Below are 15,694 nucleotides of genomic sequence, written 5' to 3'. Positions count from 1 at the left end.
AGTGGGGATTGGGCCTGTTGCTATGCTCACAGCCTGGGCATATGTGTAGCTGTCATGCTGAGGTCCTTGCTGCAGGGACGAGGGACATGGGGGGCAGAAGGGGCATGGGTCTGATCTGGGAGGGCCTATATAGGGTGTGACCGGGGTTTGTTTGGGTTGGTCTCAGCTGGTCGGGGTGTGGTTGGTGAAGCTATGGTCTGGGTGCAGGTCTTCTTGGTGAGGGGTCTCTCGGTGTAGGTCCTTCGGGAGGGGGTCTTGCAGGTCTGGGAGGGTGTCTCGCTGGTCTGGACGGGGTGTCTGTTGCTCCTGTGTGAGGTGCTGGGGCTGTGGTTGAGGGTGACGTCCTTTAGGGTCCTGACAAAAGTTGGGAGGCTGTTCAAGTCCAGGGTGGAGTGGTGGGCCAGGTAGACATTAGGTTTTGAGGCACAGTCCCAGGAAATGCTTGCACTCACCCGCTGTATAGTGGCAAGGTGAATGTATTTTCAAATCAAATCAAACTTTATTTGTCACCTGCGCAACAAGTGTAGACCTTACCGTGAAATGCTTACTTACAAGCCCTTAACCAACAGTGCAGTTCAAGAAGAGTTAAGAAAATATTTGCCAAATAAACTAAAGTAAAAAATAATAAAAAGTAACCTAATAACATGACAATAACGAGGCTATATACAGGGGGTACCGATACTGAGTCAGTGTGCAGGGGTACAGGTTAGAGGTAGTTTGTACATGTAGGTGAAGTGACCATGCATAGATAATAAACAGCGAGTAGCAGCAGTGTACAAAACAAATAGAGGGGGTCAATGTAATAGTCCGGTGGCCATTTGATTAATTGTTCAGCAGTCTTATGGCTTGGGGGGGTAGAAACTGTTAAGGAGCCTTTTGGTTATAGACCTGGAGCTGCGGTAGCAGAGAAAACAGTCTATGACTTGGGGGACTGGAGTCTCTGACAATTTTATGGGCTTTCCTCTGACACGCCTATTATATAGGTCCTGGATGGCAGGAAGCCTGGCCCCAGTGATGTACTGGGCCGTACGCACTACCCTCTGTAGCGCCTTACGTCAGATGCCGAGCAGTTGTCATACCAGGCGGTGATGCAACCAGTCAGGATGCTCCCGATGGTGCATCTGTATAACCTTTTGAGGATCTGGGGACCCATGCCAAATCTGTTCAGTCTCCTGAGGGGGAAAAGGTTTTGTAGTGCCTTCTTCACGACTGTCTTGGTGTGTTTGGACCATGATAGATCGTTGGTGATTTGGACACCAAGGAACTTGAAACTCTCGACCCGCTTCACTACAGCCCCGTTGATCTTAATGTTCGTCCCACCTTTTCCTATAGTCCACGATCAGCTCCTTTGTCTTGCTCACATAGAGGGAGAGGTTGTTGTCCTGGCACCACACTGCCAGTTCTCTGACCTCCTCCCTATAGGCTGTCTCATCGTTGTCGGTGATCAGGCCTACCACTGTTGTGTTGTCAGCAAACTTAGTGATGTTGTTGGAGTGACGTTTGACTACGCAGTCGTGGATGAACAGGGAGTACAGGAGGGGACTAAGTACACACCCCTGAGGGGCCCCAGTGTTGAGGATCAGGTGTGACAGACGATTTGTTGCCTACCCTTACCACCTGGGGGTGGTAGCAGGGTGGAGAAAACGACTTGTGTGTTGGGGAATGTAGAATACTTTTTTTTCACACTGTCCTGCTGGGCCCTCAGGTTGTTTGTGCCCGTGTGAATTATAATGTGGCTGGGGGACTCTAGTCTGTCCTCTGACAACAGCTCCAGGGCGTGCCTAGTGTTTGGGCACATGAGTTTAGCCACTTTGAATTTGGGAAAAAGTTTATTCTCTTGAATATGTTTGCCTTTTGAGTCAATGAGGAGCACTAATTTCTGTCTTTTGTTTGTCCTCAGTGGACGTGTGGGGTTTGTCAGGAGAGCTATCAGGGGAGCTGACAGGGGGGCTGTTAGGAGGGGGTGGGGTCTGTTGGGTTGGTGCGTCCTGTGTTGTCTGTCCCTGTTTAGTGTTGAGGTTGTGGTCCGGGTCTGAGGTTGGCTGTTCTGCTGGCTTCTCTGGGGGAGTGTCCTGCTCTCTGTCACACTTCAGCTTTCTCACCTCCTCTTTCAGTGCTGTTAGCTGTGCCATGTCTCCACCTTCAGCCCTCCTGGTCTTGTCGTTGGGGGGGTGTTGTTGTGCTGGTCTGTTTTGTGGGTCGGTTCTGTCTGGACTGTGTGGACTAGCTCTCTGAGCTCCACCATGTCTCTCTCCAGCTCTGTGAATTTATCCCTCTCAATGATGGAGGAGCAGTGCAGTTGTGGGACCTGGGTGTATTCAGTGCTGGGGGGGATGGGGACTATCCTCGTCTGCAGGACAATTTGGAGATGTGTGATCAGACTCACTCAGAATGGGGGAGTCGTCACATAGAGAGACAGATTTTCCTGCTCTGCTCTCTCTTTGATCCCATAAAAGTCCTGCTGGAACTGCATGAGGATGCCCTGCACCATTACTGTCCCAGACCTGTACACGTTGACAGAAGTTGTTTAAATTTCCTCAATGTCAAGTATTCTCTCTCTCCCTCTGTACTCTCTCTCCTCTCTCTATTTCCCCCTACCCCTTCCTCTCTCTCTCTCTCTCTCTCTCTCTCTCTCTCTCTCTCTCTCTCTCTCTCTCTCTCTCTCTAATAATACTAATCATATATAGTTATAATAATGTTTATCTTTCTCTCCAGGTCGCTCTGTGGAATGTGACAGAACTGTGGTTGACTCACTCCATCCTGTTCTTCATACATCTCTACCACTCCCACAGCCACCACATCAATGGGCCCTGCCTCCCCAGGGAGAAGGAGCCCCTAACCCCCACACCCACCATCAACCAGAGCTATTAGCATCTTTATCTAACGCTGGCCTTAACCCCAATGAAACCCCATGCAGCTATCCCACCAACACCCAGTGGTTTTATTTTACCCTAACCCTAATCACCTTTCTTCTGCTAAACCTCATCAAGTTTAGTGCTGCTTTTGATACCATCGATTACCACATTCTTTTGGAGAGATTGGAAACCCAAATTGGTCTACACGGACAAGTTCTGGCCTGGTTTAGATCTTATATGTCGGAAAGATATCAGTTTGTCTCTGTGAATGGTTTGTCCTCTGACAAATCAACTGTAAATGTCGGTGTTCCTCAAGGTGCCGTTTTACCTCTTGGGGATGTGATTTGTAAACTTTCACTGCTATGCGGATGACACACAACTGTACATTTCAATGAAACATGGTGAAGCCCCAAAATTGCCCTCGCTAGAAGCCTGTGTTTCAGACATAAGGAAGTGGATGGCTGCAAACGTTCTACTTTTAAACCCGGACAAGACAGAGATGCTTGTTCTACATCCCAAGAAACAAAGAGATCTTCTGTCGAATCTGACAAGTAATCTTAATGGTTGTACAGTCGTCTCAAATAAAACTGTGAAGGACCTCGGCGTTACTCTGGACCCTGATCTCTCTTTTGACGAACATATGAAGACTGTTTCAAGGACAGCTTTTTTCCATCTACGTAACATTGCAAAAATCAGAAACTTTCTGTCCAAAAATGATGCAGAAAAATTAATCAATGCTTTTGTTACTTCTAGGTTAGTCTACTGGAATGCTCTACTTTCCGGCTACCTGGATGAAGCACTAAATAAACTTCAGTTAGTGCTAAATACAGCTGCTAGAATCCTGACTAGAACCCAAAAATGTTATCATATTATTCCAGTGCTAGCCTCCCTACACTGGCTTCCTGTCAAGGCAAGGGCTGATTTCAAGGTCTTACTGCTAACCTACAAAGCATTACATGGGCTTGCTCCTACCTATCTCTCTGATTTGGTCCTGCCGTACATACCTACACGTACGCTATGGTCACAAGACGCAGGCCTCATTATTGTCCCTAGAATTTCTAAGCAAACAGCTGGAGGCAGGGCTTTCTCCTATAGAGCTCAATTTTTATGGAACGGTCTGCCTACCCATGTGAGAGACGCAAACTCGGTCTCAACCTTTAAGTCTTTACTGAAGACTCATCTCTTCAGTGGGTCATATGATTGAGTGTAGTCTGGCCCAGGAGTGTTATATCTGGAGTACTTCTCCTGTCTTATCCGGTGTCCTGTGTGAATTTAAGTATGCTCTCTCTAATTCTCTCTTTCTCTCTTTCTTTCCATCTCTCTGAGGACCTGAGCCCCAGGACCATGCCTCAGGACTACCTGGCATGATGACTCCTTGCTGTCCCCAGTCCACCTGGCCTTGCTGCTGCTCCAGTTTCAACTGTTCTGCCTGCGGCTATGGAATCCTGACCTGTTCACCGGACGTGCTACCTGTCCCAGACCTGTTATTTGACCATGCTGGTCATTTATGAACATTTTAACATCTTGACCATGTTCTGTTATAATCTCCACCCGGCACAGCCAGAAGAGGACTGGCCACCCCTCATAGCCTGGTTCCTCTCTAGGTTCCTTCCTAGGTTTTGGCCTTTCTAGGGAGTTTTTCCTAGCCAACGTGCTTCAAGACCTTGCTTGCTGTTTGGGGTTTTAGGCTGGGTTTCTGTACAGCACTTTCTGTACAGCACAGCTGATGTACGAAGGGCTATATAAATAAATTTGATTTGATTTAATCACCACCACCATTCACCACATATGTAACACATTTGTCTCTTATTTAACAAGGTTCAACCTCCAACCTCACATTATGCTACTTGGTAAATTGTTTTTTCAATCAAAAGGGATTAACTGACTGTAACCAAACAAGGAAGAATAAATTAAGCAGTGTTATGGCATTTTTTAAATCAAATGTTTAACTAGTACCAACTACCATCTCATCCTAGAGTTGTATATATGGTTTCATGTGATAACTCATTTCATAACAAGGTAGCTTACTGAATGACTGGACCATGCCAAATTAGTTACAGATAAATATTAAGTTATTATTTTACAGTGTTGTCTGTTTCAACAAAACACGACCTAAAAGTGTTTGTTCAATATGTACAGTACCAGTCAAAAGTTTGGACACACCTACTCATTCCAGGATTTTTCTTTATTTTTTACTATTTTCTACATGATATAATAATAGTGGAGACATCAAAACTATGAAGTAACACATAAGGAATCATGTAGCAACCAAAAAAGTGTTAAACAAATATATTTTATATTTGAGATTCTTCAAAGTAGCCACCCTTAGCCTTCATGGCAGCTTTGCACACTCTTGGCATCTCATGTTCTTATTGGTGTCCTTTATTCGTGGTCTCTTTGCAGCAATTCGACCACGAAGGCCTGATTCACGCAGTCTACTCTCAACAGTTGATGTTGAGATGTGTCTGTTACTTAAACTCTGTGAAGCATTTATTTGGGCTGCAATTTTCTGGATTGACTGACCTTCATATCTTAAAGTAATGATGGACTGTCGTTTCTCTTTGCTTATTTGAGCTGTTTGATTTGTTTAACACTTTTTTGGTTAATACATGATTCCATAAGTGTTAGTTCATAGTTTTGATGTCTTCACTATTATTCTACAATGTAGAAAAAAATGTAAAATTAAGAAAACCCTTGAATGAGTAGGTGGGCCCAAACTTTGTACTGGTACTGTATGTCTGTTATATCCAACAGTTCCAAAATTTGCAAATGTACCATTTGTATGTTAGTGCTCAAGGAAAAAGTAATTAATTGTTTTGAGTGTGTTAATGCACATTTGTACTGAGCCGCTTTCATTGAGAGGCAAGAAGCATGTGGTATTTGTGAAAGAGAGCCACTATATTCAGACAGGCTCACTATGTGAGCAAGACACATGAATGTTCTATTGTGTCACAGAATGACTCTCTTCCTCAAGTGAAGGTTGTTGTATGATGCTATATGTGTAGACGCAGCTGCTTTCAAGGCATTTGAAGCATCCAGATTTCTCAGAAATATAGAATTTTGATGATAGTGTCATCAAGTGTAGTCTTTAGTGTGAACTGGGCTGAGCCAAGAAGGTTTGCAGAAATAAAGAGAATAGAGGAATGCCCAATACTTGTTGGAAAAACAAGTCTTGACCTTCAAACTCTGTACCCTGACCTTAGTAGTTGTGGTGATTGCAAAGAATGCGGAGAGAGAAAGGATGTCTATAATCTATTGCATTTTGTAGTATTACTGTCAATATTGATTTGTTTTTGTTTTATACTGGTTATTTATATTCATATTTTTATTTATCATCCTCATTGTGAAAATTAATAAACATCTCCCTATAAAAATGATTCTTAGTAATTTTTTGGGTGGAAAAATAGCTTATCATTTTGGGTATTGAGTAGTTTCTGAATGTTTATAAGTAGTTGACATCTCTTTGGGTATAGAACTACTGTTTTCTCTGTGGTGCTGATTTCAAATATTTGAGAAACAGATGCCTCACAAGTCCTCAACTAGCAGCTTCATTAAATAATACCCGCAAAACACCAGTCTCAACGTCAACAGTGAAGAGGCGCGACTCCGGGATGCTGGCCTTCTTGGCAGAGTTGCAAAGAAAAAGCCATATCTCAGACTGGCCAATAAAAAGAAAAGATTAAGATGGGCAAAATAACACAGACACTGGACAGAGGAACTCACCACTGTGTTTTGCGGGTACTATTTAATGAAGCTGTCAGTTGAGGACTTGTGAGACATCTGTTTTTCAAATTAGACACTTTAATGTACTTGTCTTATTGCTCAGTTGTGCACCGGGGCCTCCCACTCCTCTTTCTATTCTGGTTAGAGACAGTTTGTGCTGTTCTGTGAAGGGAATAGTACATAGCGTTGTACGAGATTTTCAGTTTCTTGGAAATTTCTCGCCTTCATTTCTCAGAACAAGAATAGTTTTAGAAGAAAGTTCTTTGTTTCTGGCCATTTTGAGCCTGTAATCGAATCCACAAATGCTGATGCTTGTCACGTGTTCTCCCTCTCCGGCCTCTAGGTCACCAGGGTACTCTTTATGGTGCACACCTGTCACCATCGTTATGCACATCAGACTCACCTGGACTCCATCACCTCCCTGATTACCTTCCCTATATATGTCACTCCCTTTGGTTCCTTCCCCAGGTGTTATTGTTTCTGTTCCAGTGTCATGTCTGTGCGTTGTTTGTGTTTATGGTTTTGTATTTAGTTGTGTTTATTTATTAAAATACTCAGTCCCTGAACTTGCTTCCCAGCTCTCAGCGCACTTGTTACAATGCTCCAGATACTCAACTAAAGAAGGCCAGTTTTATAGCTTTTTTAATCAGCACAACAGTTGTTTCAGCTGTGCTAGCATAATTTAAAAAGGGTTTTCTAATGATCAATTAGCCTTTTAAAATGATAAACTTAGATTAGCTAACACAACGTGCCGTTGGAACACAGGAGTGGCTGATAATGGGCCTCTGTACGCCTATGTAGATATTCCATAAAAATCAGCCGTTTCCAGCTACAATAGTCATTTACAACATTAACAATGTTGACACTGTACTTCTGATGAATTTGATGTTATTCTAATGGACAAAAAATTAGCTTTTCTTTCAAAAACAAGGACATTTCTAAGTGACCCCACACCTTTGAAAGGTAGTGTATATCACCGATGGACATCTCGTATCAAGACACAAGTACTTTGGTTGTTGGACACTCTAAAGACCATGCAGGATCAGCTGTGGAGGACAGTCTCTCCATGGTGAACCAGAGAGAGAGCAGCACTGAACCCAGCCTCAGTCTGGGATCTGTCTCAGTGACCATATAAAATAAAAAATAGTTTAGACAACCTTTCTCTGCCTCTCCACCTCTCATCCTCCTGCCTACCCCCCTCAAGCAAAGAGTATGAATTTGAGATCTCTGTAAAGTATCTTTCTTCTTGTTCTCCAGCCCAACGTCCAACCCCTCAGCTCAGTGCCAGAGGCTGCTGTGCTTCGTGGTTTCAGGCGCAGGGCGGTAGTGGTGTTCCACTCCACAGAGGAGTGGAAGAGGTGTCTGCAGGAGCAACAGGAGGAGGAGGGGGATGAGATCCCTGAAACATATTTCCACAAGGTCAAAGGTCAGAGAAATGCAATACAGAAGATAACCAATAAGCAATTACCTTTTATAGGATAATTTTGTGAGCATTCACACAATTCAAAAATATCTATAGAGTAGCAGCATATTAATCTTTGAGTTGTTCTGAGTTGCATAATTTGCACACATATTCTGTAACATTCTGTAACATTCTGTTCACACCTATACATTGAAAGGAGAACCTAACTGATGGTATGGTTGTTTTTGATGCTGTGTTGATGTCCTCTCCTCTCCTTTCCTCTCCAGTGAGCTGCACTCTAATTGGTGAAAAATATGCATATATATATATATATATATATATATATATATATATATATATTGGGGGGGGGGGGACTTGAGTGCCGCTATGACTGTGTAATTATTCCTTAGTATGTTTGGTCTGGTAATATGTCAGGCCTTGGGGTTCCTATGGTTACAGCAATAGCGTTACTGATTTTGGTTTGTTTGTCTGTAGGTTGGGACTGCACCTGGTTCAAGCAAGAGCAGCCATACCATATGGTCATCAGCAGTACTGGGGACCACTGTAGCCCAGATATGTGAGTCATTGTCTATCCAGTCAACCTCTGATAGATGACAGCAGCCCAGATGTGAGTCATCGTCTATCCAGTCAACCTCTGATAGATGACAGCAGCCCAGATATGTGAGTCATCGTCTATCCAGTCAACCTCTGATAGACGACAGCAGCCCAGATATGTGGGTCATCGTCTATCCAGTCAACCTCTGATAGATGACAGCAGCCCAGATATGTGAGTCATCGTCTATCCAGTCAACCTCTGATAGACGACAGCAGCCCAGATATGTGAGTCATCGTCTATCCAGTCAACCTCTGATAGATGACAGCAGCCCAGATATGTGGGTCATCGTCTATCCAGTCAACCTCTGATAGATGACAGCAGCCCAGATATGTGAGTCATCGTCTATCCAGTCAACCTCTGATAGATGACAGCAGCCCAGATATGTGAGTCATCGTCTATCCAGTCAACCTCTGATAAATATATTTCACCTTTACATATTTTCCTTCTATTCCTCCTGATTCATTCATACATTTGTGATTTTTTTGTTGGTTTAAATGATCTGTTTATTGGATAGGACAGAAATAGACTGGAATGATAGTGTAGACACTTGCTGATAGCAGTGGGCCGATTGGAAACCATTCTGCAGTGGTATATGATCTAGAATGTTATTGTATGCTGTAGCATTAAGATTTCCCGTCACTGGAACTAAAGGGCCTAGCCCGAACAATGAAAAACAGCCACAGACCATTATTCCTCCTCTACCAAACTTTACAGTTGGGACTTTGCATTGGGGCAGGTAACGTTCTCCTGGCATCCACCAAACCCAGATGTGTCCGTCAGACTGCCATATGGTGAAGTGTGATTAATGACTCCAGAGAACGCGTTTCCACTGCACCAGAGGACGCTTGGCATTGCGCATGGTGATCTTAGACTTGTGTGCGGTTGCTCGGCCATGGAAATCCATTTCATGAAGCTCCCGACGAACAGTTATTGGGCTGATGTTGCTTCCAGAGGCTGATTAGAACTCAGTAGTGAGTGTTGCAACCGGGGACAGACTATTTTTACACACTACACGCTTCAGCACTCGGCAGTCTCATTCTGTGAGCTTGTGTGGCCTACCACTTCACAGCTGAGCCTTTGTTGCTCCTAGACATTTCCACTTCACAATAACAGCACTTACAGTTGACCGGGGTAGCTCTAGCAGGGCAGAAATTTGACGATATGATTTGTTGGAAAGGTGGCATCCTATGACGGTGCCACGTTGAAAGCCATTGAGCTCTTCGGTAAGGCAGTTCTACTGCCAGTGTTTGTCTATGGAGATTGCATGGCTGTTTGCTCGATTTTATACACCTGTCAGCAATGGGTGTGGCTGAAATATCAGAATATCCTAGTTTGAAGGGTTGTCAACTTACTTTTGTAGTGGCGTAAAGTTCTTAAGTACAAATACTTGAAAGTACTGTACTAATTACATTTTTTTTGCAGTATCTGTACTTTACTTTCCTATTTATATTTTTACTTCACCACATTCCTAAAGAAAATTATGTTTCACTCCATACATTTTCCCTGACACCCAAAAGTACTAGCATGAGAGGAAAATGTTCTAATTCACACACTTATCAAGAGAACATTCCTGGTCATCCCTACTGCCTCTGATCTGGCGGACTCACTAAACACATGCTTTGTTTTAAAATTATGTCTGTGTTGGAGCGTGCCCCTGGCTACCCAATCCCCCCCTTTTTTTGTGCAGTCTGGTTTGCTTAATATAAGGAATTTGAAATGATTTATACTTTTACTTTTGATACTTAAGTATATTTTATCAATTACATTTACTTTAGTCATAGTCATAACTTTATGTTCCTTTTCAGTCAGTCAACTTCGGTACAACATACTATGGGGAAATTTACAAAACAAAAAAATATAAACACAACATGTAAAGCGTTGGTCCCATGTTTCATGAGCAGAAAAAAAGATCCCAGAAATGTTCCATATGCACAAAAATGTGTCGCACTGCATGAGGTCACACCAGATAATGACTGGTTTTCTGATCCACGCCCCGACCTTTATTTTTAGGTACTGTATCTGTGACCAACAGATGCATATCTGTATTCCCAGTCATTTAAAATCCATAGATCAGGTCCTAATGAATTGATTTCAATTGACTGATTTCCTTATGAACTCTAACTCAGTAAAGTCTTTGAAATTGTTGCATTTATATTTTTGTTCAGTGTATAATCACGGCCCAAACCGATCCCAATGGATACTAAATGAAACGATCCATTGCAGACCACCCAGACACACGCCCAGACACACGCCGCGCTGCCTAGTGACTAACCCCATCCCAGCTGTAAGCACACTGTGTGTTATACTGGGAGCAGTGACATCCAAGATATAAAACCTCACAAGTGTGTGTTGATGCTCAAACTCGCCACAACACAAATGTCTCTTATAGTCAAGCCATTAAGCAATGCCCAAGACGCTGCCAGATCCCTGGTAGAGTGGGCACATACACCACTAGGTAACCATTGCCCCTTGCTGCTATATGCCAGGGAGATATCCTCCACAATACAGTGGAAGAGACGCTGCTTAGAGAGCGCCCTGCCGCGAGCTCGATTAGCAAAACAGGCAAAAAGTTGGTCACATAACCGGATATCCCGGGTCCGTTCAATGTAAGTGCGTAAACCTCGCAGCCGACACAGGGCACGTACCCTCTTGCTCTTCAGAAGCAAAAGGAGGAGGTGAAAAGGGAAATAGCTCAAAAGCTAAGGACCAGTAGGACATAGCCATGGCTTTTGTGGCGAAGGCCGTATTTGAATGCAACATCATCTTAGAGTCACCGAACTGAGTACAGGAAGGGTGTACGGATAACGCCTGGGAGGTCCCCAACACATTTAGCTAAGGCCAAAGCTATGAGCAGGGAGGTTTTGTAGGAGAGGATCTTCTGACCCCCGACTCCAGAGGCTCAAAGGGTGCCGCACACAGTGCCTCCAAAACCAGCGCCAAATCCCATGTGGGCGCAATGGGTTTAGAGACCGGTCTGAGACGATGTACACCATTCAGGAACCACACCACCAGGGGATCAGCCCACGAATAGGTTCTGTCAATTTTGAATTGTACTTTACATGGTAAAAAATACACAATGATTTAATTGTATATCCCCCAGGGGCAAATCCAGTGTTTTTTAGATAGAATAAAAGCCTAATTAGATAAAACCCAGACAGGAACTATTATTTTAGCAGGCTACCTAAATCACACATTCGGCAAGTTGGACAGACATAGCAATAAAAAAGGCTAATTTAAGGAACCTCCAAAGAGGCTGAACAATGTAATCTCTAAAAAATAATTTGCAGGACATCTGGAGATTACTATTCCCAACTACAAAAGACTACTCCTTTTTTTCTCAATGTAAGAAAAGTTATTCAAGAATTGACTAGGCCTGAATTTGAATTTCCCCAAAAACACTCAACAATATACTGGGTTAAAAAAATCCATCACATAGTGATATCGGATCATTCTCCTGTATCATGCTGAATAACACCAACTGAAAATACATTTTAAGACATAATATGGAGAATGAACAAAGTGCATTTTCAGACCCAAAATGTATTACATGAATGAAAAAATGTAAGACCTTTACCATTACAAATGTTGACATAGAGGACGGAGAAAAATGACCCCCGACAAAATGTAGGCGTACATTCAGAAAATGAATATCTCATACTCAGGCAAAAGTCAAATCTGAGTTAGAAATTGAAATTAAAGAAAGATAAATCACCATCTTAGAAAAAGGCCATAAAAGTATTTAAAAGGTAAAGATGAAAATACAATGTCTCAACTTAAGCAGGAACATGATATTTTACTTTTGAAGAGAGCCAACAACGACAGGATAAACTCAAATAAAGCATACTATTTCATGGCAAATAAACCTTGGAAACGCCTCGCAGCCCTCACAAAACGAATACACGCCAAAACAGTTATCATTTTAAAATGCTTTAATTATAAACAACAACGCTATTAATAACCATTTTTAAAGCTTCTATGAAAATCTATAGAAATCATAATTTTACAACAGTTGGACTGATCCTACAGCCTTCGTAGACTCAATAACCCTGAAGCAAATATCAGCAGACAAAAAAATGAATCAATAAAAATATAAATCACCCAAAATGAAATACTGTTAAAACATTTGCAAGAAGAAAAGCACCAGGTATGGACGGCTTTCCATATCATTTTATTTGACATTCTGGGACAAAGTAGTGCCCCTATTTACTCAAATGACATCACTCAAATCAGTGCTTCTGAGTTCCATGTATCAAACAGTTATTTCAGTTATATTAAGACCAGGAAAATCTGGAGAATTCCTTGCAGATTACAGACCCATGCATTTAATGAATTGCAACAAAATTATAACAAAACTCATAAGCAACAGAGTGGTAAAAGTCGTACCAGACTTGATCTATATTAATCAAACAGGGTTTATTAAAAATAGACACAATGTCACGCCCTGACCTTAGTATTCTTTGTTTTCTTTATTATTTTGGTTAGGTCAGGGTGTGACATGGGTGATGTATGTGTTTTTGTTCCTATCTAGGGGTTTTGTATGTCTATGGGTGTTTACTAGTCTAGGTGTTATGTATGTCTATGGTTGCCTAGATTGGTTCTCAATTAGAGGCAGCTGTTTATCGTTGTCTCTGATTGGGAACCATATTTAGGCAGCCATATTCCTTGGGTATTTCGTGGGTTATTGTCTATGGTTAGTTGCCTGCAGTGGTGGGCCGTCAGGGCCAGCAAGGCCTTCTCTGCTGGCCTCAACATCATCAGAATATATATATTTTTAAAATATATTTTCCCACAAATATGTATTAAATTATTCCCCAGAGTAAGAGTTATACTCTTTTCATAGCGTTCCTCTTGGTTGCACTGCTTCCAGCCCCAGGTTGAGATTTGGAGGGCTGGTCTTTATGTTAGATCTTTTATCCAATCATATTCAGCCATCATGTGTTGCCAGGGGTCTAAAATCTGCCCTCAGGCCTTCAGAATCAACAGTGCGGGCGCTTGTAGCTTAAAGTGAATGGAAATGAAAATTTAGTGTCAACCAATCAGCTTTAGAGTTGGCTATTGTACGCCTGCTGGCTGGCTCCAGTGTTACACAGGAGCCAGCTAGCAGGCGTAGTGCGGGCACGTCTTTTAAATTGGATTACCAATATTGAGAGGCAGGTCTATGCAGAACCTCAGAACTACGAAACTGAATTTGATAAATTAATTAATTCGCGTACTACTAAGCTGTTTTTTCAACCCACAATGGCAGAAGGAGGAGAAGATATCGATTTGGTCGAGGATATAATTATAACGCCATTCTCAAGACAAACCTTTCTAGAAAAGTTAGACATTGTAAGGAGAGGTCGCCCGACGCCGACGCTACAAAGCCTGTCACAGGCGGGAAAGGGGTTCGTTCGCCACTTTCAAAGTTCCAACTACGAGCGCTATCAATGGCTCACAGGCTCCGAGAAGCACTGCAAACTGTACTGCTGGGAATGCTTATTATTACAACTGAGCGAGAGAGGCGCAGGTTCAGTCAAATCTACGATGACACAGCGCGCATCTCAAATTCACCCAGCACACGCAGAGGCCCAGCACAAGGAGACCCTCGCACATACTACCAACAACTCCACAGCAATATTCTGGACAACATTCTTTGCCAGATACGAAACAGGTTTCAAGACCACGAAAAATGAATGTTTCTCTCCCTCCTGGACCCCCAGCACTTTCAGACCTACCGGAAAAAATTCCCACAAACAGCCTTCTCCAGTTTAACAGAGAGTCACGGAACACTGTTCAACCTATCCAAGCTAAAAACAGAACTGACTGTAATGTATGCTATGACTGATTTTGAAGGGAAAAGTCCCTCTGATCTCCTTGATTTCCTTAAGCAGAAAAATCTGAATGAGGACATGGGGCAACTTTACACATTGGCATGTGTGACAGTGACTATCCCTGTGTCCACGGCTTCTGTCGAGCGGTCATTCTCGGCCTTAAAGCGGATCAAAACATATTCCAGAAATGCTACTGGACAGACTTGGCTTTCAGCATTAGCCTCCATGTCGATAGAAAAGGACTTATTGGTGGAACTAAAACGCACAGATAGACTGTACAACAGAGTCATTGAAGTCTTCTTGAGGAAAGAAAGGAGGATGGATTTTGTGTTCAAATAATCAGTCTTTGGTGAGTAGGCATACAATGCATTTAATTTTTTATTAAATGTGTTTGTATGTTTCGCATTTTATTTCATTAATATTAAATAGCCTATATATTAACAAAATAAAATGGCATATAGCCTATGTTGCAAATTATTTGTTTTCTTTCTTTTATTTTCAGTGAATAGTTATGTCCTTATCATCACGGTAAAACTGCTTTGGGTGCGACGCAACGCCTGGTTATACTGCGTTGGCCAATGGCACGCCACTGGTTGCCTGTGTCTGCAATTGTTTATATATAGCGTCACGTTCGTTTTGTACAGTATGTTTAGTGTTTCTTCGTTAATAAATATAAGAATGTATTCACATCACGCTGCGCCTTGGTCTCCTCCATTCAACGAACGTGACACACAAACAAATATGAGAAAAGTATAATACAATATGCTAAAAAACAAGATGTAGATTTATCAATAATGGCTGTTGATGCCAAAAGGGCTTTTGAACCTCTTGAATGGCCTTTTCTATTCAAAATTTGGAAGCAATCAACTTTCCATCTGAAATATTTTATATAAATATCTTAAAACAAAAATATACACTAATTATACATTATCTGATGAAATTGCTTTAGAAAGGAGGCACAAGACAGGGATGTCCTCTCTCCCCCATTCTGTTTGCACTGGCAATTGAACCACTTGCAGAAAGAATGAACAGGACCCAAACATAACAGGTCAACAAAGTTGAGGAAATTAGTATTGGTAAACAAGAATATAAACAACATTTATTTGCAGACTGATATTATTATTATTATATCTGATATTAAACCCTACTAATATTAAACTCAATGACCCCCTCGTTCAAAAATATTGTTGGAATACTCTAAAATCTCAGGATATAAAATTAACATGGAAAAAAATGAAATAATGGCATTTGGTAATAGGAAAAATAATAACTCATGATCTACAGCAAT

Source organism: Oncorhynchus mykiss, chromosome 14 (assembly GCF_057628025.1).
Source record: "Oncorhynchus mykiss isolate SJ-2025 chromosome 14, ASM5762802v1, whole genome shotgun sequence".
In the NCBI taxonomy this organism is placed as follows: domain Eukaryota; kingdom Metazoa; phylum Chordata; class Actinopteri; order Salmoniformes; family Salmonidae; genus Oncorhynchus; species Oncorhynchus mykiss.
Note: the sequence above shows the minus strand (reverse complement) of the source record.